We start from the raw sequence: 17596 nt of genomic DNA, 5'->3' as shown, positions 1-17596 counted from the left end.
GCAAGAACACCGTTTAATATCAGATCAACTAATGTTACGGAAATCTTAAAACAAGATGAACGCGTTGAGAACTTGAGTGTCCGTCTTTGGACCAGAGATATAACCGATTCGTAACGATGAGGTGGCAGAGCAAGAATGCATTGAGATAAGCTGAGATCGTAGAAGACCGCCTTGTCAGTGATTGATGGGCTAATTTGTCTCAGAGGAGGAAATTGTGAATTTTAGGTTATTGCACTTCAAAGAAAGGTATTATATGATGCTCATGATGCATAGCAGCGTCATGGGATACGACGACTAAAATGACACAAGTTACAGTTATAATATTGTATCCGAAAAAGACTATTATCACTTTGTATTGAAAAATAACGTCGTTAAGGAAGCACAAGTACTTAGCATTCTATAATTTAGTCTTTGTTGAAATGACAGGTAAATAAATAAAGAAAAATAACGTAAAAACATAAAACATGGCTTGGAAATTACGTGAAATTTTAATCCTAAGAATGACTCATGTTGAGCACTTATTTTTATCGGCGATGTCTGAAGTAATGTTTGTCATCCCTGTGGTGATTTAAATCCTTCAATAATAAAAGATAAAATAAATCATTCGATGGTGTGTATTACCAGTTTTCAGAAGAATGAACTATTATGGTGTTTTCTTTCACTAACCTCTTTATCTTCATCATATTTTAAATAGGCCTACATAAATTTCTTAATTGCCTACCCCAAGATCTTCAAAAAAAGAAAAAAAAGCATTTTTATCTTTTTCCACTAGGAATTCCAATCGGTTTTATCCTCCGTTGTAGGCGTCCTTTCATCATCCCTAGACGCACCGCTTTTTTCCTGTTAATTGACATCCATTTCCGTTTTCTTTCTTTTACCTGGCTGTTCAACCTCTCTAACAGTTATGTAAGGCTGTGTGCAACTGTGGGTGTTCACCCAGTTTCACATTTAGATCCTTGTACTTATTATTCATTTTCTGCATCGCTGTATCTTCCTGTCCAACCACTCTGACTCCTTTTCATATTCCGGAGTGCTGAATGGTTGAAAGTGCCACAGAGTGCTTGTTTTCATGGTAAATTCATGATTCGCGTAATGCATTTTAGTGAATTTGATTTTTTTTTTAACTTTTCAGCTTTTACCTGAGGGTCTCGCATTTTTGCGGGCACGGCTCACCTTCCACTTTGTGAGATCATCATCATCATTGATTATTGATGCAAATAAGACCAAGTTATGTTGCAGATGTGACGTGGACTAATCATTAAAAGCAAGAATTACCTCCAGAACCAGGTAATGTATGTATACATTACGTAATACTGATCAAAAGTTTGCCGTGGTAGAAATGCTTTGGTGAAATACATTGAAGCGCAGATATAGTTAGGTAGTTATTACCGAGTTGATTGATGCTGTATCGAATTCGTGATAATTAAAATGAATGGTAGGTAACCTCGCTGTAAAAGCCAAGTTTTGAGCATTCGAATAACATTAAGGAAACTTTGGCGATCCCCATAAAAAAAAATTGATAATGGACGTCTATATTTGATGTTTCAATTCGATTTTGGTACTTGATGTTTTCACCGTGTAGGTCTACTTCCCTTGCCAGTGTAGCTTAGGAAATTATCTACTATCTATTGATTATCTTGGAATTCTTGATAGACTGATTTTGAGGGATTTATGCTGAAAAGAAATGATCGCATTATCGTCCTTGGAGTGCTCTAGAATTGTGAAAGAACGTGCATTTTTGTCATTGCATAGAATTAACATGTCAGAGGTACGGAAAAACAATGGTTTTTCCCAGCCTTCAGTTTCCAAGAATTCAAGATAAATTCTGTTGTGTCTCGAAATTACAACGCTGCTGCTGCCTCACGCCCATGACGTGCAGATGATTTCGTGTCACCACTGACAGTTTTGCCGGCTACTGATAGAATGTAGCATAAAGGAAAACGAATAAAAAGATTTAACTTCTATGCTTTCCATGAACAGATAAAATCAGGTTGAATAAATCTAAAAATCTGTCAAAACGTTCGTGAAGGTAATAAGAATTGCCGGCAGAGAATATATCCAAAGGCAACAGAAATGAGACAAGGAAAGCTAAACAGTATCTCAAAACTTAACAAGAGAAGAAGAAGAAGAAGAAGAAGAAGAAGAAGAAGAAGAAGAAGAAGAAGAAGAAGAAGAAGAAGAAGAATATCCTTTGAGCATACTAACTAGGTAGGGAAGCATTACAAATGACTGAATAGGATGTCCCATTTATCCCTGGATGCAAGAAAATATGTTGGCTATCACTCACGATGTTTATGCTCGGGGGCTGTTCTTAACAGCAATAATGAAAGTCGAAAGGTGAAGATTATAGCTAAGTCTAAAATACTCAGAGCGTGAGTTGAACTTGTCAATATTCATACCGCATTCTGTGGGAATGTGGTCGAATAAGAGGACATGGTGCTCGTCTACCCAGATATACGGCTCTGCGTCTACCCTCCATCAAGTATTATGACAAGCTTGACAAATTGCGGATTCACATAACTTAAATTGACCAAAACGTGTTTATTTACAGCGAAGAAGGTTTTAACGTTGGGCTGTAGTTGTCATATACGTACAAAATGTCATTGCTGTAACTGAGAATCACTGAAAATATCGCTCATGGACATTTTATTTCGATAAATAATGACAGAAATTTAAATTGGGCTTTGTAAAGTCATCGTGCTCTTTACCTGACATGAAAAAATGAAAATATTTGCATAAGTCGTTAAAAAAAAATCATAGTATGAATATTCAGAACTGCCTGAAAAAGATGCGTGACTCGCGTTAGGAGTTCGACCTAAATTAACTCTAAATATGCAGTGTCATCATCAGCCTTTTCAAAGCGGGAGAAAAAAAACGGCATTTTTTCAATCTCTGGATTTGAAAGCAGCGGAATATATATATATATATATATATATATATATAATATATATATATATATATATATAGATATTATATATATACATATACATATAGAGAGAGAAGAGAGAGAGAGAGAGAGAGAGAGAGAGAGAGAGAGAGAGAGAGAGAGAGAGAGAGAGAGAGAGGGAGAAGAGAGGAGAGAGAGAGAATTCATTTGTTGTCAAGCAAAGCCATACAAGGCTGACACGCTCCACTGATACAGATAAAAGTTTTTATTTTTTTAAGCCTACGATATGCACTACACGTAATTTGAATTAAAATTTTAACCCAAAACAGTGTAGATTCAAACGAAACAAGTTTTAAAAAAGGCTAAATAATAGATTAGTTTATTGTACTTTGCATTTATTACTTCAATAGAGCTACAAATAAAACAAGAAATTGTAGAAGGTAATTAGATGCCATTAACTGAAATAGACCCACTTGGTTAAAAATTGTACACTGAACAGAAATTTGAAATCGTTGAAAATCGTCTTAACCGTTTTAGTTTCGACTAAAATGAATTTTATTTAAAAAAAAAAATGCAATACTGTTTCTCTCTCCTGGAAAATGAATATGAAAGGTGTATATCTTAGTACTTTGAACTTGTATATATCATAATATATATATATAATTATATATATCTATATATATATATATATATATATATATATATATATATGTATATATATATATATATAGACTAACATGCAAGAGAGAGAGAGAAGAGAGAGACGAGAGAGAGAGAGAGAGAGAGAGAGAGAGAGTGTTTGTGTGCCTCGTGATAGATTTCGTCAGTGATCGAGAAAAACCGCAGTTAAACTAGTGTACCAACACGCAACGATGACTGAGCCTTTTATCGATAAGGACGGAAGGCCAAAGCCGGTAAAAAGTAACTGATGGATATACGAAAAACATTTCTTCATGTGACTGAAACTCCGACTGAGATCTATATAGGTCCTGAGAGAAGATATACCAAGAAATTTTAATTAAACCCCCTCCCAAAAGTCAACGAGCACAATGGTAATAAAGGAAAAACACTGGAAGCTCTCTCTCTCTCTCCTCTCTCTCTCTCTCTCTCTAGATAAACAACGGAAAGTCATTACTGATTCCCGCTGACGAAAACTGAGTTTAACTGACTATAGCCAGCCAAGTTTAAAAAAAGTTCTCGTACTATCATAGACTGATGTAATTCGTATGACGTACAAAGACGCCAGGGTGAGTGGGTTCATTGTCTGAGACGTTTTTCCACACTGCACAATATGATAGAGAGAAAAAAACTACAGATTATATTTTGAAGGAGTGGTTACCAGAATCAGACACTTACTTTCTACAATAATTACAATATACTAGAGTTAAGCCCTCTGGCGCCATTTAATTGTTTCAAACTTCCTACTTTTACATTGTTTCTTTGGTTATTCGGAAGAGATTTGTTACTTTCCCATGATATTTGTTAAACGAAAGCATTACATTCCTTGTTGTTAATGGGAAGGAAGCGTGACTTTTGGACGTTTAATAAAACGGGGGGAATAATTTCATTCTTTCACGAATACAGGTAGAATTCCTTAACGGCAGAGAACATTTTTAAGCTACAGATGGTAATATAGTATATTGTATACATGCCCTCCTTTCTGATATCTCATTCATGGTATCTATCCACCCTTTTCTACCGGTGTTCTCTTCCTTTCCCTTGTCGCTTCTGAATTACGTACTCTTTCCATCAACCAATTGTCATCCATTTTTCCTCATTAATGACCAAACCATCTCAAAATAGTCTGAACTATCCTGTATCGAGATTGCTTCTGTAAAGGAGAGTTGGCTTAACAATCATTTCACACACTCTTAGTAAGGCTTTCTTGTGCATACATGCTACTATCTTTCTTGCTTCTCTTATTCTGTCACTCAGCTCTTCTCTCATCCCTTCATCAGCTGTTATATTAATCCTAAGCAGTTATGCAAAGCAACTCCTTGCATTCTTTGCCATCCATTTTATTATTGGTTCTTCTGTCTAGCTTCCATTTATATTCGTGACATTGCAAGTCACAGCATTTTCCCCCAAAACCAAATGCCATCTCAAACTTGCGTCATGCTTACTTCAAATATAGTGACTAGATAAGAACACTGATAATGCCATTAAACACATAAGTAATAACAACTTTGTAGTACATTATGTACAATAATGCAAGTTAAAATCAGGAGAAAATTAGACTTGTCCAGATTGATGTCTGGTCGGTGTTTGGTAATTAGCTCAAACCCAGCAGTTTATGGCAATATTTAGTTATTACCTTTGTACGATATTCAGTAGTCTTGGAAGTTGAAATTCCTGTTGCGTACATCCTCGCAATGTTACCTAAAAGGCGACAACATTGGAATTATTAAAGGTTGGTGGTGCAACAGCTCACTTCTCCATGATCGGGTACAATGTTTATATCCATCTTCTTAACAACGGAATATATTAGAAAATGAATACATTGTACTTTGCCTTTCGTTTACCCAAGACAATTGTTGTCCGTCCAATTCCTGTCAACACTTCCCTCTCATATGTCTGTCTTAATGCCAAAAGCTTTCAGTGAGAGTGTATATTTAGTATTTTTCTTTTTCACAACAAAGAAAACATAGTTTATGAGGCTGCAACCTCGAACCCTATCCATTTTGTAACTCATATGAGGTTATGGGAATGCTGTTATTTTCTTGGCATTTCAATAATCTCATATGAAGAGGCTCGTCTGTCCTTAATGGAATATCGTCTCCATCCAAGGGGTCCACAACCCTTTACGAAGCACTCATTTGTGTCCCTGTAGGCCTTCATTGTAACTACCAGTAACCATTGGCATCCATGTTTTTTATTATTATTTTTTTTTTTTATAAAACAGTTGATTTAGCTACTTTCCAGAATGGTCTGTATGCATTTACAATCTGTATTTATGCCATTTAAATGGGCAATGAAAATTGTCTGATAGTGGTTGTGCCCTAACTGAAAATACCTGAGAACCCAAACCGAAGAACATCCCAAGAATCTTAATTGAAGAACACCCGATAACCCTAATTGATGAACATCTGAGAACCGTACCTGAATGACAGCTGCAACCCCCTTTTGTTCCTTTTACTGTACCTCCTTTCATATTCTTTTTCTTACATCTTACGTTTCATCCTCTCTTAACAACTGATTCATAGTGCAACTGCGAGGTTTCCCACCTAGTACGCCTTTCAAACTTGACAGTCAATTTGCGTTTCGGCGCTAAATGACCTCATTGGTCCCAGTGCTTGACCTTTGGCCTAAGTTCTATATTTAGTTCAAGTAAATTCCTACCTGAAGAACGCCCCAAGAATTCTAATTGATTCATGAACACCTGAGCCTAATGGAAGAACACCCGAGAACCTTACTTGGAGAATGCCTCGAGAACACCTAATAGTACTACCCAGAGTTTATTTATTTATTTATTTTTTGTTGTTTTTGGGGGTGGTCTTTTTTTCCCCAAGACGGGATCTTTTCTTCTGTAAATGTCATTGAATGTATATACAAGATGAAAGACTTGAAAATGTTATATTACTTATATATTCGATTAGATGTCATTCAAAGTACTGACTTATATACTCGATTAGATGTCATTCAAAGTACTGACTTTGGTTAACAGAATTTTAAGGATAGTCACAGAAAATATCTACTTCCAGAAATTTTGGGACCCCCCCCCGGGGAACAGACCTGGTACATCCCAGTGCATTAATCAAAGAAACCCCACCCCCAGCAGAGGGGCCTGAAAACCCCCGAAGTAAAGCCAAAAAGAAAGTAAAGCGAAAATCGAGTCGGGGATCTATGAAGGCGCCTCACACCTGAGGTGTTCGGGCAGGGAGGGAGGGAGGGGGAGGGGGACGCAGATGTGATGCTCAGCTGTTTGTTGTGTGTGTTGACTGCTGCTGCTGCTGCTGTAAGGACGAAAATGGAGGAGGATTCTCAAAACCAGGGTACGATTTCGGCCCCCCCGTCCGCGGGATTCCGCCCCCGCCCCTGTCGCCCTCGAAGGGCATGGATGCCCCTCGACGTCTGCGAGTGATGAAGTGCGAAGTTGTTTCGGTGGTGGGAAAAAGAGAGTCGGGGAAAAGTGTCGATTCCCCGACGTGACGTCAGAGAGCGAACGGACGAACAACCTTGAAATTGGCGATCAGAATTTAGGCCTCGTTTCGTTGTCGTGCCCTGTCGCCATGCCCTGGGTTGACCTTTCGCCGGGGACGAACCGTCCCCTCGAGTTTGGGTCCAACTTGACGATTTGTTGCCTTTTAAAATCGATGGTTCAGACTTTTCCTGGATACTAGGCTGCATTTAGTAATTCTAGACGAAGTGGGCCTAGGCCTATCTCAATAATTAGCTACTTACGTAAACGATAAACAGAATCAAACTGTCAAAGGAAAGTTTGTCAATTTGCTTAAGCGTAAGATTGTTTGACGTGAGTGATGTGGATAGAGAGGAATTTCGGAGACTTGATCAGTAGGCCTAATGACACTTTTTCAAGAGCAGGATCTTACGAGGCTTAAGCTAGGCCTAGGCTTAATTCTATATAGGCCTAGGCTGGTACTAATATTGTAATCAATGATGAAGATATAGGCTAATTACAATTGTTATATTTTGGTGTTTACAATTAGGCTAGCTATGAGCTCTGCGAGCGAGCTATTTTCTTTTAAAGTACCTAGCCTAGGTATAATACAGTGTACAATAAAGATTAAAACCTAGGCCTATTTGCAAGGCAGCTTTAATACCTAATTGGCAAGTCTATTTACTCTCGCCTTATTCCCCAAATTTTGCAAATAGGTAGACCAGGCCTAATGCTTGACAGTCGTGTTTTTCTGCCCTATAGGTAAATCATAATGTGGATGTCGGAGTTGAAGAGCTCGGTGTAAAAACTCCATTAATTGGTAATTCTATTAAAGTAAAATAACGGGCTACTGCCATTGAACTAGTCCAATCGTATATTATCTGAAAAGTTTGGCCATAGCTATACTAAATATGGTATAAGTACATTTACTCTCCCCTGATTTACCTATATTTGAAGTGTTATGTCGATCACCATGTCATTACAGAAATGTACCAAGATGTAGGGCTATATTTTTGTTTCGTCAATTAAGCTTTTCAGATAAAAAAAAAAAACATAACCAAGCATCATATTTTTCCACTTGAATGAGTAACGTCCATAGAGGACTATTGGGATGATTGATTTAGGTGCTGACGCGTCTTATCTTTTTATTGAGCACAAATTATATAGTTAAAGTAACTGTATTAGGCTGAAAATTTAACTATAACAGGTAATGATGATATTTCTGTAGTTGGTGAGGGTCTTGATAATCGGTTGTCACTTCAAAAAAACCACGTACTTGTGTCTGGGAATACGAACAGTGGCCTTTTATGTAGGAGTATCCCTTTGCGTGAGTTTGAATGTCTCAGAAACTTTGTAACAAATACTTAATATCCATTGTTGATATTAGTACAAGTGCTATATGATGAACTTCTTTCTTGTGTGGGCTATGTCCATTGCTAGGTTAATGACAGCAAATGCTATGGAATGTAAATCAGTGTCTCTCTCATTGTACAGTGAATATTATACAAATTCTAATAATAGGCATTTTTTTGTGTTACAACTTCAGTCGTTGCTAATAGAGCAATGTGTGAGTGAGATGGCTCCTGTGAACATTACAGTTCATTGCTGCTTTCAGAGTTGGGCACCTGCCCAAAGTGATGAGGGGAATTTTCTCATTTTTATAGACTTTTGTTCCGATACGTAATACAAACCATCGGTCCTTTAACAATAGGAAGTAGCTAAGCGGCAGCTGGAACGGTCGTAAGCTTCGAACAAGGGGAGAACGGTAGTTAACTGCTTGTCCGACAGTCGCGCGCCGCGCGACTGGGAGGTAAACAAATCACTTTTGCTTTCGGCCGCGGGTGTGAAGGACGTGTTCGTCATCGCTCTCTGCCGCTTCATCGTCGTATGCTTTGTTTATATTGTGTTTCTACTAATGGTTTGTTTGACTTGAAAATGAAACTGTAAGTACACTGTTTTCATTTTTCATTACTTAATTATGAACCCTTGAATTATGTCTCGTGCCGAGGGCGGGCGCGCTCGCGCCGAGTCATGTATTTGGGCGGAAGGGTGTAATTGAAAAATGTAAGTACTTTTTTCATTATATTTTTGCCCTGTGCGTTCGTTACCGAGAGTGTGAGTGCGCTCGGCACGAACTTTTAATTTTGTATATAGAATGCAATGAAAGTGGATTCGCAATTGCAATATTTCTTTTCATTTTCATTTATTGGTTGCATGAATTTAATCTGGATCAATTTTCGTTCTTACCCGGGAATTGATCCTTACGATTTTTTTATGTGAAATGAAATCGCAAGTGCAGTATTCTGTTTCATTTTCATATATATTTTGATAGCATCATATTATTGGATCAAGTTTCCGTTCTTACCCGGGAATTGATCTTTTCTCCTTTAAGTTCTATGAAGTGAATCGCAAGGGCAGTATTCTGTTTCATTTTCATATTACTTTTCATGCTGTGCGGGGGTGGGGGAAGCGAAGGTCTGCCAGGAAGTTTGGTAGCCGATTCTTCGTCTTCCTTCCTGCCCCCCGCTCAGCTTCTTCATTGTATTTTGTATGTGGGGGCTTCCTTCTTGCGTTCGGGGTGGGGCATGTTTCCCCCCGTGCGTGAGGGAACCCCTCTTACTAATCTATCTATGTTACCGCAGGTGCTACATCCGTGGGAGACGACCTTGAATGTAGATGTAGATCCTCACGAGGTTTGTACTCGTTGTCGGGGCGAGAGTGCTCCCGCAACGAGCCACCCTGTGTAACGTGTATGCATTCGTCAGAGGCGCAGTGGGTGCTGTACGAGGGACACAGAAGTCATCGGAAGTCCAGTGACTCCTTGGTTAACGGACGTCCAGTTGTACTCGGGTCTTCCGTCCGCTCTGGGTGGGGTTTCTCTCCCCAGGCGCGAGGAAGCCAACCCTCTAATTAACCCGACTGTTGCTTCCGCAGGTTTGCCATCAGCGAGGACGACCTGGGACAGGTGTGAGAGTCGCTGGGACTGCAGGGGTTGATTCAGCGGTTGGCGGGGTCGGCAGTGGTCACTCATGATACGGTAACCACTACAACAACCAAATCTCGACACCAGCATATGAGATGTCACCGCACCTGGTGTACACACCACATGTCATGTCGGTAACACCCACGGCTGCAATCCAGAACCAATTCCTGCCGTGCCAATCAGGACGGTGCCACCGCCACCTGGGTTCTTTGTATTGCCGACCCCGGACTGCCGCTGCCCAACGAGTACCCCCCTGGACCTGCCGCCAGTGCCGAGGATGACGGTAGCTGCCGACAGGACGCTGTCTCTCCTGTGGTACCTGCCGTGCCTGCCGTACCTGTTGCTGTCCCAGCCGCTCATTCCCTTCAGATCAGGTGCTGCTGCTCATTCACTTTCAGATGTTCCTGCGGTTCCTGGACTGTTCCTGTTGTTCCTGCTGTTGGTGATGCTGTCACAGTCTCAGGTCTTTCCGGACAGGTGCAGTCGGGCCCTGTTGCTTCGGCAACTGCCCCGGCTCCCTCCTGGATGGAAGGACCTTCCCCTTCGACTTCTAAGGCCAAACAGCCGAAGAAGAAGAAGGTTGCCTCCTCCCCCCTAAGAAGACTCCTTCGGGATCTTCTAAGGCCCGGCTCGCTCAGGCGAGCTGGGGAGCTCTTCTGCGGGTCCTCCTGTTCCTTCGGGGAACGGGGCCCGTCGCTTCTTCTGCAAAGAAGAAGTCGACGGGACCAGAGGGCACAGCCTCGGCGGTGCGTCCTCACCTGGTGCTAGCGGGTCTGCCGCTAAACCAGGTTCCGTCTCGGCCGCTTCTCGTTCGCGAGAAGCACCGAGTGGACGCTGCTTCAAGAAGACCGTCCAGCCAAAGTTTTGACGCCCGAGCTCGCTCGCCGTCAAGACAGCGGCGCGGAGCAGAAGACTGGCGAGAGTCGTGCACACGACTCTCGCCAGGCCAGTGGGACGCTCTCGCAGCGATCAACTGGCTGCTAGGGCTAACGTGACGGTCGCTGATCAGCCACGGGTGAGGCGAGGAAGGAGTCCCCGCGGCCGCCGGTACCAGCCACGGCTGGTACCAGCGACTCGACGCGCCGAGAGGACGCTGGCCGGTCTCGACGCGCACAGAGCCTAGCAGGTCACCCGTCCGCCGCTCCCGAGGGACCGGGCGGAGACGGTGACCAGCGGCAGCTCGCCTGACGCTAGAGATCGGTCTCGACGTTCTCAGCCGAGCCAATCGCCCCAGGCGAGCGGTAAGGCTAGGCCTGCTGCTCGACCGTCACCGCGGGGTTGACGATCAGCAGCAGCCTCCACGCACGCTGGTCCTGCCAGCGAGCGAGGGGGGGAGCGTCAGGTCTGCCTCTCCCATAACGGGTTGAGGCGAGGAAGGGGTCCCGCGGCCGTCCGGTACCAGCCACGGCTGGTACCAGCGGCTCGACGCGCCGAGAGGACGCTCGCACCGGTCTCACCGTGACAGCGAGACTAGCAGGTCACCTGACGCCGCTCCCATCGGGACGGGCGGAGACGGTAACCAGCAACAGCTCGCCTGACGCTAGAGATCAGCGTCGACGTTCTCAGCCAAGCCTCTCGCCTCAGGCGAGCGGCAAGGCTAGGCATGCTGCTCGATCGCCACCGCGGGTTGACGATCAGCAGCAGCCCTCCAAGCACGCTGGTCCTGCCAGCGAGCTAGGGGGGAGCGTCAGGTCTGCCTCTCCTGCCTACCTTCAACCTCCTCGGGCTACGCCGGGAGGAGCGAGGTACCTATGAGTGATCGCGAGAGGTGCGCCGCTCGCGACCGCTATGACGCCGTATGGACCAGGCACGGTTCTAGGACCGACCAGGGACATACGCGCAATTAGCTGGAGGCGACCGTCAGGGGTCTGCCGCTCTCCTCCTTCTGAAGGAGGAGTATCTAGGGATCTGTTCTTGTTGGAGGGACTGGACGGTCCTACTCCGCAAGACGCGGTTACTCCCGAAGATTACAGAGGAATTTGCAGAAGTCATTAAGCTGATTCGTCAGCATAATGACCCTGCGGAAGGATTGCCGCTCCCACCAGCAGAGCCCACGTCTCTGCTCGAGTCGTTTTGGGGCCCTGAGAGGGAACCCAAACCGACGGTGGGTCTGCCGCGATCGGAGCTTGCCGATTCTGTCTCGAACCAGTGTCTCGTCTCGGACAAGAAGGCTCTCTCAGTTCGGCCGGTCGATCAAGCTACTTCCACCTCCTCTACTGCGACAGCGGCGTTTTCTACGTGTCTTCGGACACCGTATTTTAAATACTCCTTCGGTCCTCCTGAGAGGTTTCGACCTCGACGAGGACTGGAATGAGTCGGAGGACGGTATCGGCTCTCTCCTGTCAGGTGTCGATCAGCCCCACCCAGACGACGTTCACAGTGGCGGCAGACCCTTACCTACAGTGAGAGTTCGTAACCCTCCGCGGGAAAACGTTTTCTCCTGACGATACGTTTTCCCAGACTCTGAGAGGCCATCGCCGCAAGGCGATGGCTGCTCCTACTCTTCTCCAACTGCTAGTTCCACTGGAAGGCGAGCGAGTATCCAATTCCTTCCCCATTCTCTCCTTACGGCTACGAGGGAAAGGGGAAGGATCCTACAGAGATTTCTTTGTAGGATCCCACGTTCGGGACTGCGCTACCGGGGGGACCTTCGGGTCCTACCTGACGTAAGCCCCGGTCGTTGAGGAGGAATCCTGCTCCATTCTCGATTTCTACGGGAGGGAATCGAGAGGACCACCAGCCGATATCGTTGACGAATTCGGTGGGGGGTTTCGCAGACTGCTTAGAATTCTACGGAATTTCTAGCGCATTCAGAGTGTTCGAGTTTTTACGATCTTCAAACACTTACGCGAGACCACGGTCCAAAGTGAGCGAGACGAGAATCCCCGATATGTTACACGATAATCGGGAACCTCGCCTATGCTCGAATTCCTGGAATTTCTAGCATTGTGAAGAAGACTGCTGCTGAAAGAAACTATCTCACAGTAGGCGACCAACCTGGAATAGAGGAGATCGGACGGGAATATCCAGTTTGGCTTGAAACTATCGTCTTAGTATTCTGTTCACCATTGAAGCTTTCCTTCGAGGAAGACTTCTCCCTCACTCTCTTTGATAGAGAACGAAGGTGGTCGATCTCAATCCTTATTTTGTTTTCTTGAAGGAAAGAATTTGAGGATGGAGATCGTTGTTTTTCAGAATCCTACAAATATACTACGTATATTAACCTCGCGACCTGATTCTGCTAAGCAGTTGAATTGTCCGAGGGGTAGGCGCATATCCTAGTTATTCTACGGATTGCGACTTAGACGAGAAGTATTATAATTGAACTGCAACTCGGGGTTGCCTGCAACCTCCCAGGAGTTTTCAGTTTCAATTTTATATACTTATGGTTTTGTCACGGACAACACCATTTCAACTTTTATATTTACCGAAATTCGTTTCGCCTAAATATAATTGCCCGAGCATATCTTTTATGCTCGGTAGTTCTAGCCGAACGCATTCCTTCGTGGAATAATGGATTACCTGGCAACTCAGGATGACGAGTCAGCAGGCTCAACCACTGCGTATTGAACTGCCGATTAAGCAGCTCAGTATCAGCTGGGCCTCCGAGATTCACGGTCATGTATGTCTCTCTCTCCCCTGCTTGATTGACTACCGAACCGTATCTCTGCCTAACAATCATGGACTTAGGTCTCTGATTAACGGGGATTCTCGCAATAATGAAGGACCATCTACTGCGGTGACGCTAGATTCCATCGCCTTCGACATTGCGAGAATTTTCAACAGAGATATCTCTTGGACTCTTGCATCTTTCTGTTTACCGCACGGTAACAGAAGTCTGTACAAGTCTCCCGCTGCATCGCACTGCGATAATGCGAATGATTTTGCAGACATCTGAGTTTGTCTTCAAAATATCTCGTATTCGTAGGTGTACAATTGTTCATTGTTCAACCCGAATTACAAGATGTGTCAGAAGACATCGCCTACTCTCCGACCTGACAGCTCTACCTCCAAATGTTCAGCCCATGAGAAGCAGTTCTTCAGGCGGCTTTCACCTGTGTTTTCATTACCGAAGAACGCCCCGCTTTCATTGCAACTACGACTTCTCACCGGACAGCAATGAAATAGCGGGTAGCGTTTTCAGTCATTTGTAAGCACAGGTTATGAATCTTGAGATCCTTCTCTCGATTCATATGTGAAGACGTAGGTTGCATTCAATATCTACCTTCGTCTTCAACGGTACATAGTGTTGTTTCTCCTTAGCTGAGATTCAACAAACATGAGATGTTTTACCTTCAGGGACCTAGGTCTCTAGAAGGCAATTGACTTTCGCCTGTTGGGTACATGCCTTAAGAGAATCATCACCTCGCTGTCCGGCAATGGTGACAAACAAATACATCATTGGTTTGGTCTCTCGGCATAACCCTTAAAGGCGAAGGTCACGTGACTTACTCGGATGCTTTGACAACTTGCCTCCTACCGAACGCAGTCGGTCGGCAGCTGTCAGAGCGCCCGAGTCAGTTACGAATTACGCTGTTGACTTAGTTCGGTTGTTACACAGCAACCATTACTTCGTTTTAAATAGCTTGTCACAGTACCCATACCATTGACACACCCACCATGGAGTGTCGGTTGTCCTATCCACTACGAGAACTTCGCTGCATGGGATAGGAGGATGCGGAGAGACTTCGTTGCTAACGGACAGACCAGTTGGGTACTGGACATCACCGAAGTAGAGAAGAGGGATAGGTCATGCGACTATTTCCTTCTTTTCCTCTGAGGAACTGCATGACTTCTGCGAAGTCAGGCACCCAGGGGATGGGGATCCGTGACGCTCGATTTCGTACCGAACTTCGTAGCGAAGACTCAGAACCCTTCGGTCCCTGACGATTGGTTCGAGTCGTTCACAATACCCCTCCCTAATGGACTTCACCGCCTTCGATGCGAAGGAGATGCTGCCTTGTCCACAAGAACTTCTCCTTGGCGCAGGTACTGAAGGCAGGGGTCTGGTCCACCAGACCACATGCCCTTCCTTCTACCTTCGGGATATTGCCCACAGGTCCTTGGATCTTTTTCCTTGGGACCCGTGGTGGCTGCTCAACACGTTGTGTAGCGAACCCAGACCCTCGCAGGCTGAACAGCATCGAGTCTGGTGTGACCGTAAGAATGGATGGTGAATGAGAGTGTGACTGGCTCCTCTTCCCATCTTTTTCTTCCCCTCTACCTGTGGTTAGAGGGACACGGTCGTCACCCTGCTGGATAAGGACAAGATGCAGGTGAGCTACTCAACAGAGCCCCATCCTATCCCTTTCACTAGGGATAGGAGCGTATATCACCACTTCCTCCAACAAGGGGGGGGGGAGGAAGTGGATGCCAGCTTGAGACAACCCATACTTTATGTTTGCCTCTTGCAAACAGGAACAAGTTCTGCTTGCTGGTACGAAGAGATACGCTTGCCTCTCTCTTAGTACTCGGCCCAGAGGTCTGACCATTGATCCTGCGGTGCACACCCCCCGATCAATCGGACAGAGGCTTGGATCCCTCCCTCGCTCTTACGACCAGGGAGGCATTCCAGGGATGGACGAACACCAGTCTGTTCATCAAAAGACTCAGATTCCTCCCACAAGAAGTGAGTCTTCCTATTGTTAAAGGACCGATGGTTTGTATTTACGTATCGGAACAAATGACAATTTGTCGAAAATTGCATTTTTCCTAACTATACAAACCTGAGGTCCTTTACATATAGTCCCTCCTCATGCCACCCTCACTCTGCGTATTTTGCATGGGCCAAAAGCAAAAGTGATTTGTTTACCTCCCAGTCGCGCGGCGCGCGACTGTCGGACAAGCAGTTAACTACCGTTCCTCCCCTTGTTCGAAGCTTACGACCGTTCCAGCTGCCGCTTAGCTACTTCCTATTGTTAAAGGACCTCAGGTTTGTATAGTTAGGAAAATGCAATTTTCGACAAATTGTCATTTTATGACAGTTTTCTCAGTTTAATTATAGTTGATCCCTGATATTCACAGGAGATGTGTACCACAAGTGTGAAGTGCTAAAATCCTCAAATTAAAAAAACCCTTCTTAAAATTATACACCTAGAACTGTCTATTTTGATAGTTCAAACAAACAAATAGAAACCCTTAAAAAATGCTTATACCGGAGTATTTTATCGGTTTTATCACAAAAACTGCATTTAGTCATGAAAATATGAAAGTACAGTACATAACTAGTGAATATTTCTTGGTGAAAAATACTGCCAATAGGCAAATTATCCGCAGATAATGTGTGTATATGTTCCATAGAGAAATCCGTGACTCCGGAACCTAGTGAGTAGAGGGGCTCAAGCAACTGCACACCCTTGCCATTTTTTTAATGATTTACTATGTGATAGGTGATCTTATCCTGGAAAAATTTTATTTGCTTATTGTTTTCTTAGTGATGAACTGGTGTTAAGGTACAGAATTATAAAACTTTGGTAATGTTGTCAGATTTGATCTACAGTTAATGTGTTGCATGGAAATGTTAATAAATACAGTAGTATAGGAAAATTACAATGGTGTGTTATTTACTGTTGTAATGTCCCATAGAAATGGAAGTTCTTTTCCATTTTATAAGGTATACCACTTCCTCTTTGGTAGGCCCTAATGGTGGTTAGCATTTATGCCATAAGTTTAGAGTTGCAAAAGCCACCTAATGTTACCAATGTTTGAAACATGGAAGTAGCTTTCCCTATGTAATACAGTGGGCCCCCCCCATATTTGTGCTCTTTGGATTCTCGAACATATCCTCCTCTTATTTACGGGAAATTCGCCTATTCGTGGTATTTTTCTATGAGAAAAATCCACACATTCTATTTTTCATTTTTTTTATCGTTATCATCATAAAATGCACTTTTTGTGATAAAGCTTAAAAATACCAGGTATAAAAATATTTTGTGGGTTTTTCTTGACTTTTAACTAACAAAATTGCTGTGGACCCCCGTATTCGGGGACTGCACACATTGGCAGATTTCTCTCTGGAATGTTTCCCTGCATTATTTGTGGAAAATTTGCCTATTCGCGGTATTTTTCTATGAGAAATATCCACAAATTCCTGGGTTTTTTTTATCAATTTCATAAAAAGCACTTTTTGTGATAAAACTTGAAAAACCAGGTATATAAATTTTTAATGGGTTTTTCTTGAGTTTAAGTAACAAAATGGGAGGTTTTAAGCATTTTGATAGGGGTTCCAACTATTTGTGGGTTCTAACTATTCATGGATGTCTGGTACGCATCCCCGCGATTACCGGGGGTACCACTGTAGGCCATTTTAAGCATTTTTATAAGGGTTCCAACTTTCGTGTTGGTTGGGGCGTCTGGTACACATCCCCCGTGAATAATGATAAGTAAGGATGGGTGGTCTTCAGTTTTGTCCTAATATTGTGGTAGCTACTTTTCAGTCAGTAGAGATGCAAGTTTTAATAATGACCACAAGAAAGGTATTTTGTCAAAAGTTCTTACTCTGAACCCACTTCGGTTTTGGTGGACTACTACAGTACTGAAATTCTCTGATTCTTCAAGATTTATAGGTTTGGAAATATGGATCCCAATATGAACATGTAGTTTATGTTAT

The 17596-nt window shown here is 43.4% G+C and overlaps 1 protein-coding gene across 1 annotated transcript in view; it reads left to right on the top strand.

Moving 5' to 3' along the window:
• LOC135227083 (E3 ubiquitin-protein ligase MARCHF6-like) overlaps positions 1 to 17596 on the top strand; it is a 131848-nt gene that overhangs the window by 25059 nt on the left and 89193 nt on the right.

This window comes from Macrobrachium nipponense, chromosome 15 (assembly GCF_015104395.2).
Source record: "Macrobrachium nipponense isolate FS-2020 chromosome 15, ASM1510439v2, whole genome shotgun sequence".
In the NCBI taxonomy this organism is placed as follows: domain Eukaryota; kingdom Metazoa; phylum Arthropoda; class Malacostraca; order Decapoda; family Palaemonidae; genus Macrobrachium; species Macrobrachium nipponense.
This window is presented reverse-complemented; position numbering and strand designations above follow the sequence as displayed.